We start from the raw sequence: 24,686 nt of genomic DNA on the forward strand, positions 1-24,686 counted from the left end.
CGCCCTTTACAGTTTAGAAGGCGAAGGACTTGGTGATTGTACGAAATTGTTCTTCAAGGAAAGAAGACAGTTTTTGAGATACAGCAATAGGTTAATGAACTGTAATGGGATTAACTTGCTAATGTAACGGGCGGTTCAGGCCAGTTTTGAAAATTATGCGGATACTTTTTGGCTTTCAAGATCAACCATAGGCGTTGTTGCTACGGTTCGCATGCTAGATATCTCGCTGTTATTTGCGTTCTAAGTATAGTCATAAAATAATGTTTGATTTATTTTAAACGTTCTGTAGAATTTATGTTACATATATAACAACTAAAGAACTGGATTGGAACACATTTGTTGAGTTTAGAAGGCAGATTTGATTGCCAGAAGCAAGTTTTGGCAGTGACGGATTGAACTTGTGGAGTGCGTTCAAGACCATTTTAGTTGGAACTAACTACATGGTGGAGAATCATTCTTTAGAAGCTAATAATAATCTCGGTTAGCCAAGAAATTACTCGTCTTTTATGAAAGTTCATTACCATGTTCAGAAGAGTCCGCCACTGGCAACTGTCCTGCGCCTTATGAATCCAGTCATACCCCTAAACCACATCCACAGGTCCATCTCTTATTTTCAGGGTTCCTAACCAAAATTTTATACGCATTTCTTATCTCCCTCACGTGCAACATGCCCCACCCATTTGATCTTCCTTGATTTGATCATCCCAACGATACTTGATGGAAAGTGCAAACTGCGAAGCTTTTCATGATACAGTTTTCTCCCCCTCCTCATCAGTTCATATTTTGGTTGTAAACTTAAAGTTTATTTGAAACTAAAAGGGTTGTTGCAGGAATCACCACCACTGAACGGAACAAAATGCAATGCGCGTTAGGGGTCATGAATATAAAATTTACGAATTAATAAGGAAAGAAAATGCAACGATGTTAAAGCTGAAAGAAATTCTAGCTTACACCTCAGAGTGGGTTGATACATACTTATTATTTGCATTTGCCCCTCTGTAACCTCTGCAGTTGAAAGGGCATCGTAAAACGTACTAAGTAGCCTCAAGTCGGTGATATTAGAGGTTCCCAGGGCGAAGAGTGTAAAGTCTACTGACTTCTAGGATGTAGCGCGTTTAAGAGCAACGTTCTGTCTTCATCTCCAGGGCGATGGATGAAGCAGTGAACCACATTATTATTAACTCGATTTTAAATTTTCTGTCTCAGATCCGCCACTAGATAAGTCAGTCTGTGTCTGGAGATGAGAAATATATTTTCGTAAATTCTGTCGGCAGCGAAATAACAGGTTTTTCTTGCTTGCTTGTTGTGCTTGAACGCTTCGTATCCATAGCAGCCACAGTGACTTCGGCTCGTTTATTAAGCTGAGTCCAGCAGTGAATCAGATCGAAATGGTCGCATAACGTCGATGGCAGTCACCTGTTCAATCCGTTTATCTTTATGAAATGATTAAATCTTTGTGTATTTAACGAGCTGGGTTCGCTCAGTCATTGTGGTGACATGCTACAGATTGTGTGATATTCGATGCGTTCACGTTGGCTCTGTGGTTCATTCATTTTCCTCGCTGTCGGCAGGACTCTGCTCTTGGGAATAAAGCGGCTGAAGCCTGAAGCTGACCACTCACCGCCTTCTATATTCGAGGTGAAGAATGAGTGCAGCTTTCTCTTCTTTCTTTGTTCATGCGTTCATGGCGTGGTGCTTAGGCAAAGAGGAAACATTACCTCTACGTATGTTCTTGAATTTATCCAAGACCGAATGATAGGTTGATCTTTAACGGTGACTAAGGAATAACGAAGGAGGAAAATACTTACGCCTTCATAATTGCGATTTCACGGTTTCAAATGTCGGCTGTCTAGAGTGAATTATTTTTTCTGTGTCTAATCAAACGCCAGACTAATGTCTTAGATTATACCACGAACAGTTCTTTCAACACCCTTTCCAGTTCACTATTTACGAACCATTGATCGATGCTACATAACCTGAGCAGTTGAAAACGTGTCGTTAAATGAACTAAGGATCAGTCTATTTCAAGAAGTGTAGTACAGTATACGTCGTCTCATCCTATTCGGAGTTGCGTTACTTACAGATGATACAGCGTCTTTAAATTTCTGAGGAAGAGTAACGTTGTCCAGCTAGTAGCCATCAAACCACGAAGTCGTATAGGTTAGTTGGAAGTAAAGTTCCACACATTCGAGACCTCGATGACTAATGGAGATGTGTAGTCGGATAAAGAGAGTCCCGGGTTGTCTTTAATTAGGAAGCTGGGTGGGATAAACTCCAGCCTGGATGCGGTTGCTCTGTTGGGAATCTGACCGCTGTTGTCCACCTACTAGACAGTAAATTCTCTGTCTGAGCTAATCAGACTCTAAAGAATTTACGTATAAATAAAACAAAAAAATGTTCCTGAAAGATACCGTCTTGTTGACATCATGAAATTTTAAGTTGTTGCAGCTGTTAAATAAAGCAGGCCTGTCAGTCTAAAATAAGGTACATTTTGATAGGATATTTTTTGTCCAAACTTAAAATATAAAAGGTAGAGATGGCGTATCGGTAGTTTTTTCTTTACACAGATACTGGGTTACTGAAGACAACTGCACCACTTAATGTAATGAGCCTCTCAGCAGCCGTTGTCAAGTAGTGGCTGTCGTGGCTATGGCGTCTTGTGTCACCGCTTTGTCCTATGAAGAACGCTCTCTGCTGCCTACGGAAATAGCTCGAGTACTTTGTCATTGCCCTTGTAAGAGGAGTCGGTGTAGCTTACTCAGTAAATCGACAGGATCGAGGTTCAATTCCCGGCCTGACTTATCTCTAAGATTCCACATTTAGGTCGCCTTTGGGCTTTACCCAATCTCTCTTACCCAGGTTTCGAATATGTTTGTCAAAAACTACTATTACTCCTTCGTCTCAGATTCGAATCGTGTGTCTGTCTAATAAAAGTCAGACGCGTTACCACAGAAGGGAAGTTGTCGGAATGTAAACGGAAAGCATAGAATGGGTAAATAATTATATCATAGATACATTAAGAATGAGCAAACTAGAAAATGTTAATAGCTACAAGTGAGCTATAATTTAATGCAGGAGGTAGATCCGAGTTCCATGGGTGCTTAAACACAATGATCGTGACGAGATAAATAGCTTCTCAGCGCAGGTCTGGCAGGAATTTGACAGTCTCCCGGGTCGGGACCTTATCTCCCGCTGGTTATATTTCAAGCCCAATCAGTGGCACATGTTACTGTCAGTGAGAACCATTTATGGTTATCTCGTACTGTAGCTTGTCCTTTTACAAAGCCCATAAAAGTGGGCAGGTGTACATGTGTCCTTCGTAGTCACAGAAGTGGACAAAATCGGTATTTTGGAGGGACTCTGAGGAAGACCACCCAAATGAACACGATGCATTCAAGTTCATCGGTAAGTTAAATTTCTTGTCTTCCTTTATTCTCATTGGTGTAAACATTCTGTCTCGCATAACGCTGCCTGGCGAAGCTATTATTTCGGTCTCAACAAAGGCAGTATCCCGAAAGCACGAAGGATGGCTACCCACAAGTAGCTAAATAGCTTGAAGTACAGATAAGTGACCATCTACCAGACTTAGAAATTAAGCTAACGCACTAATCGCAACAACAATTTGTTTTAAATTATTACGCAGTTTATCATTATTCGGCTTATCAGCAAATATGATAGTGTTGCGGAACCTGGATGTTTATAATTGTCGTAACGAAAGCCTTATCACTTCCGTCTTCAATAAAATATTCGCATTTCCCCCCAGTCCTCCCTTTACCGAACGCGCTATTCCACGCTAAATAGCCGTTTCAGTTGATACATCGTAGTTAATCTAATATCCATCCATACGATAAACCAACTGCTCACTCGCAGTTGTGGTGGTGGGCGAAATGAGCACAGTTGATGTCTTCCATTGCCTTCGTATGGGCGTGGTGATCACCTCTGTTTGTTGAACCCAAAGCTGGCCGCTTATAAAAAGGATTCTTCCTATGACGTGTGTAGCATACGGCCAAAGCCGGTGCCATTAGGCAACACAGAGCAGTCGGAGTGTTTGTGTGTATTTCAATACCGTTACGACTCTGCATTCCATCCCATTAGAGAATGCCTTGTCCAACGACGTTTATGTGTTACGCCTTCTTTGCTCCGCGCATTCTGGAATAATTCTCTCTGTCCATTCTCATATTACATTTCTAATAGTAATAAGTCGATTGTGTTGAGATTCTTCTTTGACGGACTTGGTGCTGGCGGTTTTGATGCTTCTAATCATGCTTCCATGCTTTCAGTTGCATATCTGTTTGATGTTGAACTGAATAGCTCTGATTTTGGTCTCTCCGAAAAGATTTGGAATCGTTAAAGGACTTCACATAGATTCTCAATACAAATAAGTAAGTAAGCTCATCATTTCGTACTCTTTTGCTGCAATGTGGGTCGAAGTGTTACACGATATTAGGAGATACCAGGTTAAAATCTCGGCCAGGAAACCAGCTATCCACATTGGGTTTTTGTGAAGTTTCTATCGTCTGGGTTGTTGCGCCGTGTAGTCTGGTAGAAGATTATCGACGTTTCAGAGGTTCTTGCTGCTTCCATCATCAGGGCGATATGGAGGCAGCAAGGACGTCTGAAACGTCGGTAAACTTCTAACAGATACAAGGCACAATAATCCATAAGGCAGCCATCTTCAGACTCACAACCGTGAAAACCTCAAATCCTGAGTTTTTGTGGGTTTTCTCAGTCCCCCAGGCAAATTCCGAGATAACACATTACATTAGGACTTGACCGTTTATTTCAGTGTCCTTTCGAATTTATTATCCATTAACCATTAAAATTTTTCTGCGCCGATATTTTTCATTAATTTCTGCATGCTGTCTTTTCAGAACAGAAAAAGTCTTAATATTTTATGCTTCTGTCGTACTCTTATTTATTGTTCATTTTGTGAAATGTTGATAAATCACTGGGCTTTTTCATGATGTTAGTCTTCGGGTTCCATAAAAGGCGGAGAATTTCTTGAATATCTGAGCGTACGTAATGATGACTTTGCTCCACATTTCTAACACAAAACGTGTCCGTTACCCGTTATCATGTATATACGGCAGTCACAATAAATAATATTCATCGATTGGTTTCCTACACTTGTTCTTTACGTTAAAGGGAATTAATTTTAAGTCTTTATTCTACGTGAACAAGATACTAACACTCATATTCTTAAAACTTACTAACCTTTATATGTGAATGTTAACGTATTATTTAAAATCTTATTCTCCAGTTATTGCCGAAGTTCCGGGCTATAGAAACCGCGCATTCCTGATACTTGAGCTGAATTACTGTGAAAAAAGGCCGAGAATACGAAAGCTAAGAGGTGAAAACGAAGAAGAAAGGAACTACTTACAATTCAGAAGCAAATTAAGAGAAGTATTATGATAATGGAAGAAAGGGGGTTCCTCTGTTAGTATAATGTAATGGGACAAGATTTGAATACTAGAAGCCAATAACTTTTGCAAAACGAGCTGAAAGCTGTATCTTGCAGTGGAGCTCTTAAGACACTTCCAATTATGTCAGTGGATTCGTGTTTCTGCTTATCTTTCCACTTAAAAGAGGGGAGTTAACACAGAAATGTTTTCAAATTTGGACTCTTCTCCAGGTGATTGTTTTGACAGCCACTCTTTATCGATGGGCGGATTTACACGATCGAAATGTAATTCCGTATTTTTTATGTATGATTCAGTTTTGACTAACATTTCTTTTTCATGCGTGAATTACACGCATGGACAGATTCAGCTTATGTCAGAAAGAATACCGCAAATCGCACAGGCCTTGGATCGCCATGAGAACCTGAAATGTTACGTATATTCTTATATTCCATTTTCAACGATCGGGTTCTTTTGCGTACGTTCTGAAGTTTGGTTATTATATCGGCATTTGTATTTGTTGTCTTCCTGCCTTCTTTTAGTCCTGTTTCCCTTCTTTCTAAAGGCGTGTTCTGTCTTTCAAATTCTGTGTACACGTCTTCTTTAGTAGGTATAACTGATAATTATTATGTCGTCAACTGCTTTTGAAATATGGAGTCTGCTTTTATTTATTTCTTTACTCTGTCTTTCACAGTTAGTCCGAGAAATAATCCATGTAGCACAACCTTCTCCCAAAGCTGTTAGTCACTCAGATGGTCAATAAATATTCCACATTTTCTGGAACCCGAAATTTCATTACCATTTTTCCAAGAGCCCTCGACCACTTGAATACAGTCTACACCAGTGCTTCTCGTTCCCTCTAACATCCATTTTCGCATTATCTTCCAATCTATGCCTGTGTGTCCCAGGGTTTCTCTTCAGTTGTTTTGTCTAAAATTTTGTATTTATTTCTTATTTTCCAATTGTGTGCTACATCTCATTCTTCGTGATTTGATCAACCTAATAATATTTGGTTAAGAGTAAAAATTATGCCCTCATAACGTACCATATATTTTGTTATATTTTCCCTGTCAGCCAGCTGGACATAAAATAACATATTTATTTATTTTAATAAATAATAGCTGTTGTTGGGTCAGCTACGACTCGCACTTCTTTGCATCTTGTTCATTATCGTAATCTTAAATTTATTAGAGTCAAGTGTATGAATAAAAACTGTTAATTGTCCATAATAAATGTATACATTTTAAGATATATACTTGTCTCTTTGTTATAATTTATAATTACGTTTTAATGACGTGTTAATGTGACGTGACAAGAGGCAGTTTAGAAGTTTTCTGGTCATGTCAGACAGCGACATTCTCATGCAACCAGCCGTGAGAAGCCGTCTAATGCGTTTTTCGTAGTAGAACACAAACACAGACAAGAAACACTACTACAAGGATGTGAACTTCAAACTTTCCGTTGATAGTTGGTTGTTAAATAGGCGTAAGTGTTTTGTTCATTTTTCTGTGCTCTGTGTTTGGCTGTAGCTGAAATGCGGTAGTCTCAAAGCGTTATGGAGCAGGTTGTACTTTGCGTGGGAGGAAAGAAAGTATCAGTGCGAGTTGTTCATTATCATCTAATATGCGCCTAACCTAACTGCAAGGTTCATTATAAAACGATCACTGCCGAAGAAACCCGGATCTTTTGACCTCAAAAAGAACGACCCGCCCTGAGTTTGCTTGTGGGTCGTTTGCCTGGTGAGCGGCTCGGTTCGCCTCATAGGTGTTTCTTGTTTGTCTGACCAGCCACCTGCCGAGAGTGAGATGGAGGCACAGGCTGAATGCCTTGCCGTGGTAACAGAGGTGGTACTCTGTGTTTCATGCAGTGAAAGAAATGAGCGTTACTGAAAGTGAGTGTTCAGTGCGGAGTGCTAAGTGGATTATCTACTCCTACGCACTGGATTTATCATGATCGGTCCGGAGCTGCTGAAAGACGTAAAGACGTTCTGCAAGGTAATGGATCGAACTGGTTGTGACTGTATTTGATAGTAAACGGACTAGTGTAGCCGTAATCCTTTAGATTTGCATTCATGTCACTCCATGGTTTCAGTTATTTTTAGTCTCTCCGGACGAATACGAGCTTAATACTGACAGATCAACTCTTCATTCGAGAATCTTACATTTTACAGATTTTATCAAAATCAAACTCATTCGGGAGAAACGGTCTCCGTACAAATATTGATACTTTGGCTCTGGTGGTAATCGAACCCTGACCGTCCAGTCCATATCCGTTCTCTCTGCTGAATGCCGTACCGACTAGCATCCATAGGGTAGGATGAAGGGGCCTACGTTTTATAGGATGCGCTGCAATACGCAGTCGTTTCAGAACGATTAGTACACTCCTATTGCAGTGTAGGCTTGCCAGCATCAATGTCCCAGATACGCTGATCTCGCGAATCTGTTCCACATTGTCATACACCTATCTTACCAGCAAGATCTCAAGACGTCAGCTCACTAAAGGTTCTCTCCAAGATGGGTTTACTACTCAAGTGGGAGCTGAAAATACCACCCGGAATAATGGACTATAGGCCGTTTCATAAATAACGTGCTTATACAGATAAATGTCGCCTCAGCAGAGGCAGACATGGCTCGTTGAAAGTCAGGTACTTGTGTGAGTGGTACTTAAACTACTTTAAGCGATTTTCGAGGACAGGGAACTTGCAGAGGAGAAATGCTAAGGGTATTTCTCTTATCTCTATTCCTTACCCGTTACTGTGAAGGGTGTTTGTTCTTGTACAAGAGATTCGTGGATTTAAGTCTTTAATGGTAACCTACTTTACCGTATCTTGACCTACAAATTACATGATTCAGCATGTAAGTGACAAGATGTTCAATAATTTATCATGTCCGCTTTCATGTACATTAACTACTCAATTACTTGATCCGGTTGATCAATCAATTCTTTAAATGTCGGTAATTTTTAAATGGCCAGTCTGTTAACGCTCGCGACATTATATCATTATTTCTTAAACTTTTATTCGTTAGTTATTTGTTTTTGGTGTGTCTTACGACTTTGTTTGGATTATATAGTGTATAATTATGGACTGATAAGTGAAGAATAAATTCGAAATGTCGTGGAAGTAAGCTCGCGTGACCCATTTTAAGATATCGTCACTGCAAGGTGTTATTTTACTATGTAGAAACTGAAATTATCCTATATTTTAACAAGTGAAATTAGCGGAAAATGGTATGTAAGTGTTCGGATCAGATGTTGCACTTCACTTGCTTTTAACCAGAATTTCTTCACAAGTGATTAGTTCATACGTTCTTCAGAAATAGTAGGATCCTGTAATCCGAACCGGAGTGGACAAATTTATAACAGTTCTGCAAATAGCCGTTTATGGTGACTTTTTCATTCTTCTTCGATGTAAACGGAAATCCAATAATAAAATCTGTGATGAATGATTATCCTTGAAACGTTGGTAGCCACTCAGGCTGTCAAGAAATTCCCTGCTTGTAATAACTCGTAAGTTCATTACGTATTCACAGGAGCCGGGAACTGGGCCCTGTTCTGAGCCATTTGAATATAATCCCCACCCTTACACGGATAAGATATAATTTTTCCGCTTATGTCTAGGTGCCAAACGTGGTCTCCACCTTTCTACTCTTTTACTTATCTACATTTTTCATTTCCAACTTACGTTTCTACTCTGACCGTCTTATCCTCTTTGATTCGGTCAGCTTAATAATATTTGAAGCCTCTCATTGTATAATTATTCACACCTTGTTATTACTTACTATGTGTTAAGATGTAACTATTTTTCTCATTACTTTGTTCTCAGACATCCCAACTTTTTACTTTCCTTAAAGAAACTAAGTTTCACACCCATACGAAACAACATTAAATTTTAAATTACGTTCGAATAGCTGAGAACTGAGGAAGAAACAAGTATTTCCAGAATGTAATTTGCTCTTGATTTGGCCACGAACTTAATGCTGAGTTCTCGCTGCCTTCCACAGTACTTGTGCCTTTGTGCCTTACCACTTAAATTAATCAACTGTGAAATCTTGAATACATCGAGAAAGCAACGCCGGTAGAACGGGTTTCTCTCCGACATCTTCCCTCCTTTCTCAGGGCGAATGGCCGCTGTCGGTAACCTTCCCCTTATTTGGAGGGTCTGCAGTTTGATCCCCGAGGTCACAGTGCCTGACATCTCAGTGACTGTAGACAGTTGATGTGATGGCGGACGCGACTAATGTCAATGAACAAGACAGGCATGCCTTTGTTCTCTTTGTTTTTAATACAAGAGTGGGAACACGTGTCCGAAGATGTAGTGCGTTGAGTTTCTCTGTTGTTACTCACTATCGAGGTAGCTGACTGCGAAGTGAACGGCCGGGGTTCTATTCCCAGCAGGGGTGGTTTTTTCTCTTCGATGCCACTTCACACAGAATTCAGTTTATAAAGGCCACCGTAAACGTTTTTCCCTGAGGTAATGTGGCCGGAACCTGAAAATGATCTCTCTCCTCTTTCTGACATGAAGGAAAAGGACAAGGGTACTCAACCCGCGGCTCACCATGCTTTACCATTGACTATGTCTGCATCTTACCCACAGTGTTTATGGGTTTCCTATGATTCTCAGAGTGAACATTGCCCATTTCCTTGAGAAATACTAACCAATTTATCCTAATAATAGGGACGAATTGTGATTTCCGTCTTTGAACTGAACTTCTGGCTGCAAAGGTTCAATGACGTCACTATGGTGCTGAAATAATCGCTGTAGATCTTAAAATCGTTTCGTCAGAAACCAGAACGTGTCTTTGTGAGTGCGCCCGAATCGCTGGAACAGAAATTAAACCTGACATTGAAGCAAAAGCAAGGTTACGTATATCACTAACGACTGAGAACCCCTTGCGCAAAATGTATAGGCCTATAATTGTACGATTCAGCCCTTCTGCAGACCTTCGTGACGTGGTCGTGGTTAAACAATGGAGCCACTTCACATTTTCGTTTCGGAACACACAGCACTTCAGAACTTATGTTCACTTACAACGTTTGACCACTTTGCAATTCTATTGCCCGATTAGTTCTGGGCAATTTACGAGTCACTTCCTGATTCTCTTTTCTTTGGTGGTTTCTGTATTCCACTGCCAGCCTTTCTCTTATAACTGTTTAACACTGCAGGACAATACCAGGATTCGGGCTGTTAAGCCGCGTGTTGACGTACACGCGAGAGGAATGGCAGAGCTAGAGGTAATATACGTACATAAAATGTGGAGCGTTGGCTATTTTCTAGGGTTGCGTTTTTAAGACTGTGTTCCGTGGAACCGCGGGGTGCTGCACTATGAAAGGTTCCGCGAGAAAATTTCGATGGTGGTATTTTCTCGCGATCCCCCCCCCCCCCTCCAAACTATCGAGACAGCTTTTTGAAACAAAAACGCTTGTTGCAATGTTATAGCCCAGATTGTCGGTATATGAAATGCGCAGTGGCGTATGTTTTGGGCAATGCTAAGCGGGCCTTAAACAGTTTTGTAGCACACAAGTATTTTATGAGACTAGTTCCAGTACTGCCTCCATCTTCATTTCTGCTTTTCAATTGGCGATAAAGAGATACAAACGGTTAAGACAGGCCGACCATGAACTGATCCAGCTCTGTGCCATCTTTAAACGCGTATCTTTCATTGGACACTCCGTGTTGTTATGTATACACATGTTGGGACACCCCTAGTGTGGAATTTTGTTCCGATGTGGATGTAACACGAATTCATTTATTACTGTGTGTGGTGGGGCTGTAGTCGAGGGTATGACAACAGGTGGCACGTAACAGGCAAACCACAAACAAGTCCGTTAAAATTTAAAATGGAACGTAAGCAGGCAAATGGAGTTCTACATGCTGTCACTTCCGCATGCAAGTTGACTCAACGCAGTAATTACATTTCAGAAATACACGAACTCCTGTGTACAGGCTGAATGTTATGTAGCTGTCGTCTGTTAATGCAAGTCAGCCACTCTTCACTGGATGCTACTTGTAGGTTTTTATCCTTTCCTTGTTTCGATTAACGTATATATGACTTAGACACCGATTGATTTCTGTTGCGAATATTTTTGGTTGTGTAACTGTCAGTGAGAAGAAACCTTGACCATTCAAACAAAGTGTTCATAATTTGTGAAAAGTATACATTCTCATTGAAACGAACGCATCTATTACGTAGCATTTCGAATGAAGTACTCTGCAAGTAAGAAACAGATTAATACGATGTCTGCTTGATGGTACAGAGATGGATAGCGATACATACAGATTTCGCAGTAACTTAATTATATTACGGGATTATGTTATTGTATTATGGGGTAGCATTTACTATAGTTCGCTATGTAGAAGCGTCCATCGGTGAATGGTTTCTCAGACCACTCACATTTGTGTTCTGCTTTATTCACTTAATTACTGTTATCAGCCTGGAGCGAATCTTAGACAATATAAGTCATCGCAGTCAGATAGGTGATAGCCAAGTATGTTCCGGCCATATTTAGTTTTCTTCTTTCGAGTACATTCTACGTTGATGACAACGAACTGGCCGTAAAGAGAGAATGAAGTTAGTGACGTTAAAAATCACCGTCTGGTGGACTCCTTCGAATTGATGAAAACTGTATTTCGCTAGCGTAAGATGTAGGCCATATATAAGTCTCTTCGTGGCGGTAGGTAATTGTACCACGTACGGTCACCTCATTTTAATCTAAGCAGAAAGTACACAAAATAAATAATAATGTAAGAATTTTAAGAATAAAATTAATTTTATGGAAGCAGGGCTAAATGGTTTGGATTGGATTCATCTGGAACAGAATAGGGATATTTGGCGGTCTCTTGTGAACACGGTAATGAACATTATGATTTTTGTATTCCTAACCACCGAAATGTACCAACAAAGGCCAACCAGTTAACCTCATGGGTGAGACTTCAGGTTCTCACTGCAGCGAGTATGAAGACAACTGTCTCCGGGGATGTTGCGCCATGTAGTGTTGTAGAAATTGGTCTAAGTTTCAGAGGTTCTTACTGCCTCCATCATCAGAGCGGTCGCATTGCGCAACATCCCAGAAGGCGGTCGTCTTCGATCTCATGCGTGTTCTCATAATTGTAACCACGAGAAAAAGTTACCGGACAGGAGTCCAAACACGCTCATTATGCTTAAGGGGCTAGTGGTATGTTCTTTGTCCTGGGTAATTGATTTTAGTCATGTGAAAGAATTCCGAACTTCATTATTGAACTGCTCTAAGGAGTGCATTGAATTCGGCGAAGGCCTTTTTGTTACTCGGGACCTAGTTACTTCATACCAGCGATTTGCTTTGTCGTTTGTTTAATTGAAAATGTGGGTGAGGATGCATGAACCAGGACATAGCGGTCCCACTTTTCATGGAGGCTTTCAAAGTAAACTATAATGAAATCAAGAAATCGTTTATTTCTTGATGTCACATACGTTTTATACTCTCTTAGTCCCACATTAAGCTTATAACTATTTGTGTGTTAGACTAATCTCCATCATGATCATAGTAAACATTGACAGATTACTGTAAGTACTTAACCCTTCGAAGTACGAAGTTAATTAAAATACTATTTATGAATTCAGTTCTTATTTCAAAGAGAACTTGGCGCGTCTCCATTACAGAAATCAGTTTGTTTATGCTGTTTAAGTAAATTAACGTTGTTTATTCTGAGACACACATGAAATCCCTAAATATTCTTTATCTACAAAACGCAGAGTTTGTGAATGTGCAAGCATGTGGTAAATATAGTAGCCACCCAATCTTAATGGATTAACTGGCACAATTTAGTACACTGCAAGAAACGGGTACTCAATATTTCTTAAGTGTCAAATTCAGGCTTTAAAAATGAGAGTATGTGACGGTTACGCATATTTTATATTTTTTACCATCGTTGTTCCCCGTGTTACTTTATGCTTTCAAACGCCTATAACTGCTTAGCGACGAAAAATATTGAATATAAAACTCTTTCCGTTGTTATTGTACCTGACTTCCTAGCAACAGGCAGAAAGACATATAATACTAATTCTGAAACTCCGAAACATACAGACAGTGGAAAACTCGTTCTCGTGTACGACACGTAGGCCAGAATATGTCACGGACTGCTGAGGACAGGAGTTTCGTATGCGATTGTATTGTTAATTATGCCGGGAAAAAGGTGAGGAGGAGATAGGTGAATTGAAGAAGGGTGAAGAATTACAAAGATGAGAGAGAAAGAATTCCAGTGAAAGGTGAAGGTGGATGAATAGAAGACGGATACATATTTTACTGCACCAAGCGCAGTCCAGAATAGATCCAAATTTGACACTCACGCCTTAGTTTTCATAACGTAAACAATAGGAGGTTAACATGGGGGGGAACTTTTGTTTCTAATATGAAAATCCCAGAAATACAGGATCATCATAGCGCTCACATTTGGTGTGCAGTTTTATCTGCGAGGTATATTCATTCAGGCCTGGTAGTGGTGGCGGATTGTTCTCTCCAATGTCGAGTTCAGAAGAGATCGTAGGCGCGCCTAGTATTTTGTACGATGAGTACAGGCACGTTGTCTGCATGATAAAGGCAACTGGGACTTGAAATGACCATTCACATTTAAAGCTGACGAATGTGTTTTATCTCCTCGTAGTCAATACGCTGTCACAGTTTGATGGTTAGGCACAGGGATAATTTATTATGCCTTGTTTGGGCATGGAGCCTAAATTAAACACGTGATGGGTAGGGCGTAACTGTCTTTCATCTCCCAAGGAAGCGCACACTGGAAGTCGTTGGGCTAATTTAAGTCTCAATATTACGGTAGGCTTCCATACTAACGCTGTCTGGCCATCACAAACTACGTAATCGCTCAAATAGAATCTTGGCTATTCAAATGACAGAGAAAGCCAGGAAGAGGCTTTGAGCAGAATCATTTCTCTACAGTCCTCCCCCTTCAACCCCTCTTGCCTCGTGCATGGTGGTGCACGTCATCATCGATCCACTTGAATGACTCGAAAGTCTGTCATCGGCCTGGTTAACACGATCACAGACTTAAGCAGGACTCACTCGGTCAAAATTAAACTGCTGTTTGATATTTCGCTCAGTTCGACATCGTCTACACATCAGAGAGTCTTAGAAACATGTTCTTTCATAGTTTATAGGTCGACCAACGGTATTTTTCATGCACAAGTGCCTTTAATATGGATATGAAGATTTTAGGTTAGGTAAATATTATGTGAGGGAGTACTGACTATTCAGCTGGCTAAGAAAGGCCTATAGCAGGCACTTATGAAAACTGCTAGGGTTTACATTAAGTGAACACTTAGTGAACTGTCGATATTGTTGAACGTGTAACAACGCATATGAATTGAAAATGGCGCGAAACACCGTCATTCGTGCTTTTTTGTTGAGTTGTGTTCTATTTTCTATTTGTCAGCCTACAAAATTATTTAATTATTGTGGCATTGCCGCCTGGTTTATGAAGGCGTAGACAGATCCATAATTAAAACTGCATAAAACACTGCGTATTGGATTATTGCTGTATATGGAATTGTTGTCGCCCCCCCTTTTAGGGTTAGGAGAAAGTGGTTGAGGGGTGGAATACAAGAGCACTGGAAAATGTGAATACAGGACTTCAAGCTTTCTGATATTTTGACTGAATTTTATTTGTTGGTACGGAGAAGCACACCATACTTGTGTAATGGATTAATGTGGGCCTTTTTGTTTCAAATTTGTTACTGCATCAAACTTTAATGACTTGGCTTCTTAGTGTTAGTTACTTATTTTAACTTTGTTTTGTTTGTGTTTTACTGTTGTAGGTCGTATGGTAGTTACATGAGAATGGTTAAATCTGTTGACTGAGACAGTGTGATGCATCTGGCAGCATTTATACGTTTAATAGTCCGTGGATTGATTCCCGTTATCAGATCAGTGCCAAACAATCTCTTCTGTCACGGCTGTCTTAAAAAGAATCAAGTCGTAAATCCCATCTGTCCTCCGACTTTGTAATGGATGTCGTACCGTCTGGCGGATTTTAAGCATATTTTTCCCTCGCAGTTGTAAATTTCACATCCCTGATTTAGAGAGAAAAAGGATGTGTTGCACCCTCTTGTGTATTTCCACCCTTAGCCGCATGGAAACTAGTGACAAACTTCCGAGTGCTTGGATTGTGTCTCCCTCGCGTTCATCCAAAAGGAGGGCGCACGGAATAAGGAACTGATCAAGCCATAATTTCGCTCTTGAAACTTCACACAAAGGAGATGCACAAAGGGCCCCATGAATGGGTGCAGCAGGCTCTAAAGAATGTTTATAAAGTCGCTATGCATAGCCATGACTATGTAGCTTGTTGGTATGGGGTCTTATTGAAAATCCCATAGCTGCTCCAACTAACTAACTTGATAGCTTAGGGAATCAGAAGGTTCATCACCGAACTAACCAAAGCCCATCAGCGGTCCCTGTCCTAGGCCAGCAAAATCCAATCGCCTTCAACTCCTATCTCCCATAGATCCAGAATGAGATTATCCTCCCATCTACGTCTAGGTCTCCCCAGCGGTCTCCTCCCTTCAGGTTTCCTGACCAATACCCGGTGCACACCTCTTGTCCCGCTCATCTCATCCTTCTTGACGAAGTCGCCCTGGCAATATTGGGGGAGGAGTAAGAATTTTTAAGCTCCATATGGCTGCTCACTGACCAGAAAATTCATAACTTTTATAGGAGCTGTTAATGTATTTCCATGTCACCATTGGATCCTATCCTAAACCAATCAATTCCCTATTTATCTGACACTCGCTATATTTTAATATTATTTTCTTATTTACTCTTATGTATTTCAGGTTTTGCGACTAAAACCTGTATGGTTTTATCATTTTTATTATGCGTTCTGCACGTCCTATTCGTTTAATCATATATTTAAATGTCTGTAAGATACACTTTGATATTGTGCTCCTATCAGCATCTTGTCTCTTGATCTCTTCCCTTGATATTTTCGTCTAATCTTTGTCATTCATTTCCAATTTCCCCGTGCAATATGTCAAACCCATCTCATCTTCCGTGGTTTAATTTAATTTTAGATAAAGGTTGTAATAATTACCCTGTTATGTCCCCTCGATCAGTTCCAAATATTGCCCTCAGCACTTTGTCCGAGTAAAGCTAATGGACGCCTAAATCCAGTTAAGCAGCGTCAGACTCGTAAAGGAGGAGCCAGTGACTTGTGTTCTCAGCCTTGAGGTGCCAACAGCTGTGAGTGGCCGGTTTGCAACTCGTCATACCAATTACAACACTGTTCGCCCTTTTATATGCAGAAGGCGGTGTCAGACATCACTCATAATTATAACTTTGTGTTACGTAATGGGATTTGCAGATTGATTTTAACCTACTTTAGGTACTTAGGAAGCAGACTGGATGACTCAGTGTAGCTCAGTCATTGAATCGACTATCCAGGTTCAGGTTTAGGTGGAAGCAAGCACATCTTCTCTTCGCCACGATATCCGCATTGTCTCTCGTGAGATTATTTGCTGCATCAAAGTTCGGATTGAATTCTATCCATTTGGCATGGAAAACTGTTTCTTTGGGTACGCCCGATTTTGAAGCTGGACACCTAAAACTCTTGGAATCTTTCTGGAACCAGTTTAATCAGTTTGATAAAATTTAATTGTGGGGTTGGGTGAACCGTCCCTTAGGGAAGGCCCGAAACATTTCTTTGATTCGTGTAGAATAAGAATTGTACGCGTTTGTTTTCCGCGTGTAAAAAAGCAAGGAAGTGAACAGGAATTCTGTAAATTCGCGAACACGCTATAGATATCTCTGTAAGGCCTACAGCTCTTGTGAAATCCTGGAGAGAGGAGAGATTTCATGCAGGTCGTCTCAAATGCTGACCGTTGAAGGGGTCGCTCTTATTCATCGTTCGCTGTTGTCACCAGGAGGCTCTGCCTCTGGTTTTAATTAGCGGTGGCGCCCAACAGTGCGGTCGGAAGTCTGATACTTATCTCAGATTGAGAGCCTGGGGTCTCTCCCAGCCTTTGGTCTTGTTTCAGGGTTCCAGTTCATAATGAAGATAGAAAACGCATCTGTATTTTGAATCCGTATGTGCTTTCAAAACGAGATTGATTCAAGGCCTACTAAGAGTTCTACTTTACTTTCTCTCCGCTTTGTTACGTGTGAGAAAATAATAACTGACAAGGGGCTGGTAGACTTGTAGACGGACTATTACGACCACTTAATCCAGTGGCCATAATTTGCTTCATAAACCGCCAACATAACTCGTCTCCTTGCTTTTTAAAACTTTAGATACTGTGCTCATCAAATCACATTTAAAACGCTGGCTTTTCTGGTCTGAATGTATTTATGGTGAAATGAACTTTTTCCACCATCGTGGAAGGCTTAGATTTAACTACTTGTGGCTTTTAACTAATGTAAATGACATATTTTCAATTAATTGTATTAAATTTTAATGAATGAACTTTCTTTTTAAAAAGGAACGTAATGGGAAGGGTTAAGTATTTTGTTATAGTTCGTTATGTTATTATCGTATTCTTTCAAATTTCTCTTTGATCCTTAACCCTTTATTACTTCTAAAGAGAAACTCAAATATTTGTAGACTGGGGTTTTAAATTTAGCTGGAGGCGAACGAATTTCGTATGTCGTCCCAAGACATTTAATATCCATCTTACTCAGAGATCACAATTCCAGATCGTAAAGTCTTGCACAGAAAGAAGGTTCACTTTGCCGAATAGCCTACTGGGATGCCCGTATAATAATTACACCCACGAAGATGTCACAGTTTGCACCTTCCGAAGTTACACAGTGTTCCTTACCTAATAGAAAAAGTGATGAAAAGTTTCGAAATTGTCACAGAAGCTATAAAAATTTTGCGTGTATGGCGTGGAACTCATTTGACCCGTGTTTAACATTTCATCTAGTAATGTTAGTGCAGTTTATTTCAGTTAAATTGACATTGAAGGAGAATGGTAGAATGTGTGTGGAAAATGCAGTCACAGTAGTCATTATTGATCTTGGTTTCCCTGTGAAATTTCATATCTGCAAAATTGTTTATCAATGTTCTGCTGAAGTCTGATAAAATTTTCGTCGCGGTGGCAGCTGAATTTAATAAAAATTGCAACTTTCAGGTAATATTTCAAACACTTTACTTCTAAATTTGCATTTAAACGTTACAGGGGAAAAATATGTCAGTTATGGTCTAAGAAAATTACACTACCAGAGCACAGTTTATCACTTCTCTTTTGTTGCTTCCTTTTGTCTTAAAACAGTTAAAAGAATCTTAAAACAGTTGAAGGGAGAGTCTCGTCATGAGCTGTGACGAAGGCAGGCCCCGTTGTTACTGTCAGCAGAGCTAACTTCTTAAATTACGAAATTCTTAAGAAAAAATGAGGTAGAGGCGGGTAAGATTTTCAAGGGTTGTGATATATAGGGGTAAGGGGTGGCATGAGCGTAGGGAGTGGAGACTCAGCTGAACTGTCAGGAGATATATGGTCCCAATCCCAGCACATGCAAATGTTTAACAATGAAAACTGTTTTGCATTTTGAAGGCAAGAAAATAGAAGTAGATGAAACCAGCCATTTCCATCTGCCACTGAAAAGAATGGATAAAACGAAGGAAGAACAGATGGGACTTGAGAAGGAGATTGTCTCCACTTATATTCATGTACAGCGATTGTGAATAACGTTCATTAAGGCCAATTGGGCCAGTGTACGTAGACAACTTTTTAGGAGACGGATTTCGCGTTAGGGTTTCAAAGGAATGTAATTGACACTTATTGAGAGGCAAGCACTTGCGATAGTTCGGTAGAGCTGAAACTGAGGTACTTAAGGCGGGGTAGATGACGCTGTGAGGACTTGCAGGTAACTGCTTTCAATTCCGCACGGAGTTACAACCCAAAAGACCGATATCGACATTCATGCATGTGGTTTGTTAGTTTAGCAGATTAAGAGGAGCGAAAATAAGATTTTCTGATTCTGTGCCGTGTAATATTTACAATTCATAAGATATTGTAGGTGCGTCATATTGTGATTTATTTAAATAGTATTAAAAATATATTAAAATTGGCTGTCAATCACAATATAAGATAATTAAAAGATTAAAATATCATTTTTCGTTCCGTATCGAGTACTCGATTTACATATGGAACATTTACGACATGTTTCGGCTATAATAGAGCCGTCATCAGGTGTTATGTTATAAACTTTTTAACTGAATTACTGATTTTTAATGCTTTTTAGTTTTCATTTTTCAGTTTTAAGTTTTTCAAATGATAGAAAAATGAAAACTAAAAAGCATTAAAAATCAGTAATTCAGTTAAAAAGTTTATAACATAACACCTGATGACGGCTCTATGATAGCCGAAACATGTCGTAAATGTTCCATATGTAAATCGAGTACTCGATACGGAACGAAAAATAATATTTTTATCTTTTAATTATCTTATATTGTGATTGACAGCCAATTTTAATATATTTTTAATACTATTTACAATTCAATTAACTCTGCGGTCTACATCAAGTGAACATGCACTCGAATAACGAAGTATGTAAAATAGCAAAGAACACAGTTAAATATGTAATAACTCTTAATTTTAAAGTCGCCGAGTCATATAATATCGTGGCCAAACTCGGTCCCTTCTACCGCCACCATCATGAATAAAGTTTCTAGCGTCTTCTTCCTGTAACTTTGAGGAGGGGGGGGGGGAGGGGTTTAAAGAGGATGTCGCCTGGATTTGATGCTGCCATTAGCTCCTGGCTTTCAGCCTTGTTACGTATGCAGCCAAGGTGGGCGAAATGGACTGGCATGTTGAGAGAGGGCATGCTGCTTGCTAATGCTAACACTGATAATTATCAAGATGATGGAAAATCACAGAGTAGCGAGAATTGACGTAGTGCTGCCATTTATAAGAGACTTTGCCCTTTCTTCTCATTTCCTATTCAGGAATGTAATGATTAAAATATAGATGCTGCAAAATATAATTTTATATCATTTATGAAGCTACTCGTTATTCAGTACAAAACAAACATACAAACAATTTAGTTGGAAAATCTGAAAAGAAGAGTCCATTTGGACACCTAGATGTTGATAGGAGGATAATATTAAAATAACTAGTAAAGGAATAATGTGTGATAGTGTGGGTTAAATTCAGGTTTCTCAGAATTTGTACACTGGTAGGCTTTTTAAAGTGGTAATAAGCATTCGGGTCAAGTAAATATTTTCAACAGATGAGCGACTATTGTTTACAGCAAAGGAACTTTGTTCCATGCAGTTAGTTGTCTATTTAGTTGTATAGATTGCTGAGGGCGCTAGGTGGAAATGAATGGCCAGCTTCACGTTTCGGCCGCTTTACCTCAGTAGACACAGTGCCGAAGAGAAAAATCCTGACTCAAATATGATCGTCCAGTTGATACTTCACTCTCAGAGTTATTAATTCGTACATTAATTGTGTAAAGTGTAACTGTTAATGGCTTTGAACCTTTTGGGGGGTATTTAAGGTTCTCACGGTGACGAGTATGAAGATCGCTGTTTCTGGGAATGTTGTACCATGTTATTTTGTAGAAATTCTCCGACGTTTCAGAGAGCCTTGACGAAGCACCCTTGAAATGAAATACCGCCCAGTGTCTACCATTACACGGCGAAGAATGCGTACGTAACATAGCCTAAAATTCAACGTGGCTGAATGAAAACTGTCATTTAACGTGGTAACCTTAGCGAAACCGTATTTTAAGCCTGAAACTTCATTTTCGCTTCTCGCAGCCCTTAGTTTAGTCTTAGGATGTTGGGGGCTAAGTCTTAGAAGATTGTTGCTACCCTCTGAGACGCAGGCACCTCCTTTGCATAGAATTGCTGAGGGTGGGAGTTGGGAAAGTGGGATTTGGAAGAGACTTGAATGCAGTTTTCGCTTTTCCATCCATTGTTAGCACGGATGAAGCCATTGTTACACCCTCTTCATGTCACCCTGTCGGTTAAGGGGTGGGATTACTTCTGAGTGTAGGATCCAATATATACAACCATCGTATTTTCGTGTATGGGCTCAGTTCAATGGCTTGTAGAAGTACTTAAGAATGGCTATTGGACGGGGTGGGTGATACTACCGTATTAGTGCAAGACAGGACTAATGCTCATCTGTTGAGCTTGTTTTTTTTTCTGTGAGGAGATTACAATAACAAAACCAACAACATCAAAGATCTGTCGTTGGTTCGAGTCCTGGCGAGGATGTTTCTCTAGCTCAGAATCTACGCACGATATAAGAACTGCTCCAAGGCAAAATTTGTTCGTTTCGGCGAGGAGATTTAAGGAACTGACATCAAAAATCCGAAGCCTGCTCTGGGTTCGAGCCTGTGAATATGCTGGGTTTAGGGATAATCATTTCTTCTGTGATATTCAACGATACGTATCGAATGATCAGGCCAATTACAAGATACATTGATAAGGAATGGAAACATTTGTTGAATTTCCCTACAATAAAACTGCTGAAACGTAGCTAGTATATACATATTTCGTCATGGACTGAAAAATAAGCCCTTATAATGGATTTTAGAATAAAGTTCGTGATCTGTAATAAAAACCAAAAATACGTCAATTACTATTGTAACTGAGAATCGTCTTGTAATTGATTAAAACCGCCGGTATTTTAGTTTTCAATCAAGATGGCGCGCTGGCAGATTGCAATCTTCTTGAAGACTTCAAAATGGTTCTGTCTCTCGAAGATCCATATCGCGTGTTCATGTGTGGGTAGAACAAGCACTGCCAGACCAACTAATTTCTGAACAAATCGGAACATCCATCTGATCCCAACCCTATAATCAGGCAAGTTGCATTATGAAGTCGTGTTTTGTGTGGGAACATTATGGGAGACTTAAAAGAAAAAACTTGTGTTGTAATATATTTTCTGTATACCTTCGTCTTTGAAATATATAGCATCTTACCTGATGGATGAAACTTGGTATAAAAACTCCAGCTCGTGTTTGCGGTAGAGGGAGATTCTGATTACAGGCTACATTACTCGACTGGGTTCGGTGTTAAGATGAAGGGATCACAAAGTAACGCACGGGCAGTAACAGAAAGTAATGCATCCGGTGGTTTTGTGGGATGTTCCCAATCCTCTGTTCTAACATTCTTTCATGGATACAGCCAGTGCTTTAATTTCCGGTTTTTGCTGGCGTCCGTGTACCTTTGCCCACAGACCTGCGTGGGGAAAGAAATTTTTAAAGACTAGTGGTAACTCTATACACCACCTGCTTTTTAACACTCAGTAACTCTGTGTGATTCTCAGATTAAATAGGAATTATTTCCCAGAACAGCATTTACCAGTTCGTCTTTGCGGAGATAGACCTGAATTTTTAAATAATCTTCGGATGAGCTTCTGGTACCTAAATTCAACCTTACACTTTATTGCCTCTCGTGCAACCCTTTCAATATTAATGTCAAAACTCCGATCGAATTAAGTAAAATTATTATGTTATGTTATTACAGCGTTTTACCATCCTGTTACACTGCTATGCATTATGGCTGATAGTTATGAATTCTCTCGCGTCGAGAGCAGAATCATTGACAAACCTGTTGTAATAATTTGTTTACAGGATATAGCAAAAAAATTTATATTGTATATTGCAGTACATCGAATCATTGATTTTATTGGGAACCGCTGCGTTAAGTTGTCCGTGTAAATTAGCTAGGCAGTGTTGAGCCTTCCCTATCCTGCTCCAGGTTTCAGCAGCTGATGAAGGAGGGTGACGATAACCTCACATCCCTCCAGTGGCGAGATATGATCTCATTACCCCCAGTCGGTTGTAATCGCTTGTTACTAGGGAACACTCTACGATGCTTATAGGCCTATTTGTAAATTGCGTTATGTTGCGGGTTGTTATAACCGCAAACCTAAATTTGGAATATAGATCTATTATGTTATTGTTAATATTACTGCTAATTCTAATACTGTTATAATCCATTATCTACTGGGGGCGTTTGCGAGGGGGTAAAACTGCCAGAGCTTGGAACTGATCACTCCCGGTTAGTGCCGAGTTTAAGAATACGCGAACGTGCACCGCCACGTGCCATGTGTCTTTATTGAGTGGTGACTCGTTGTGCACAAAGATGGCTGTCTGTTTGTTAGTCAGTTATTCTACTGAATGAGCTTCATACAATTGCCCGTCGCTGTTGCACATTTAGGCCTTTGTTTTATTTTAAAGATTTTTTACTTTGTACTCTGTTAATGTACTGTATTGCTATGTAATGTATTATTTTAATAAACTGTCAGTATCTTGTATAAATATTATTCGTAAGACCTGATCATGTATCTTCCACACTGAAACTATGAATGCTTTTAGTGCTTATGCGAATATCACGTGGAATGTCTATCAGGCCTGTATAAGTTTCCTAACTGCCTTCACGCTGAAAGCACATTAAAATTCTTCCGCTAAACTCTGTAGGCATAATAGTTATACAATTATAACGGAAACATCTTACCGTAACAAGGTCTGATTTTTTTTACATGACATGGCTACTTTTACAGGTTTTGTAACAAAGTTGCTAAAGAGCAATGACCTGTGTCAGGGTTATCCAGCGTTATGCCACAGAGACTGGGAATTCTTTACGCGATGTAGTACCGACTCGCGATCAAGAATTCCGTAGTCCGAATCCGGGAATTTTGTTTCCTCCGTGTTTACTCGTGGCTCTTCAAATTAAGCCCGACAGTTTTAGTCAGTTATTATATTTATGCAAAATTACCGGTTATATATCATACAAGCCCAGGGAGAAAGACACTAAAGACAGAATGAAATTTTGAAAGCCACATGACCTAATATCTGACAGATAAAGATTCATTTGTTTGTGAAAATTTTGGGAGTTCTGCCTTAAATACGGCAGATTTCCTTGTAAGTAAATTCGTATACATTAATGATGATGTTTTTATTCATTTCAGGTCAGTTAACACCGTTCGTGTTTCTTATTAAATTGGAGTTAAAATCAGAAGTGCCGAATCATTGTCTCAGAGGTGAGTATTCGCTTCTCAATAACACGTGTTTCAGGTGTGTTACTATTCTGCGCAGTAGACACAAACATTTGCGTGATACTGAGCTTTCGGTTATGTTTTCTGGTCGTTTTACAACAAATATGTCAGGATTGTTGTGTTAATAGTTTGATAAACGTTGCAATTTACCCGTCACAACATCGCCAAATGGACGCGATAATTGAGGAAACATGCACGACTAAGCACCACATCAAACTGTAACCAATTTAACTGATGTGTTTTGTAGCTGGAAATGTATTGGCTTGACGAAATGCAACACTCAGCGTCGGTT

General features: G+C 39.8%; 1 protein-coding gene across 3 annotated transcripts in view; it reads left to right on the forward strand.

The window, feature by feature from the left end:
* Positions 1-24,686, forward strand: part of LOC110835800 (protein prickle) — a 386,112-nt gene that overhangs the window by 43,295 nt on the left and 318,131 nt on the right. The gene's annotated exons all lie outside the window — the stretch shown is intronic.

The sequence above is a fragment of the Zootermopsis nevadensis genome, unplaced genomic scaffold (assembly GCF_977971745.1).
Source record: "Zootermopsis nevadensis isolate Lab colony 2312 unplaced genomic scaffold, Znev_1.0 Znev_ptg000029l, whole genome shotgun sequence".
NCBI lineage: Eukaryota > Metazoa > Arthropoda > Insecta > Blattodea > Termopsidae > Zootermopsis > Zootermopsis nevadensis.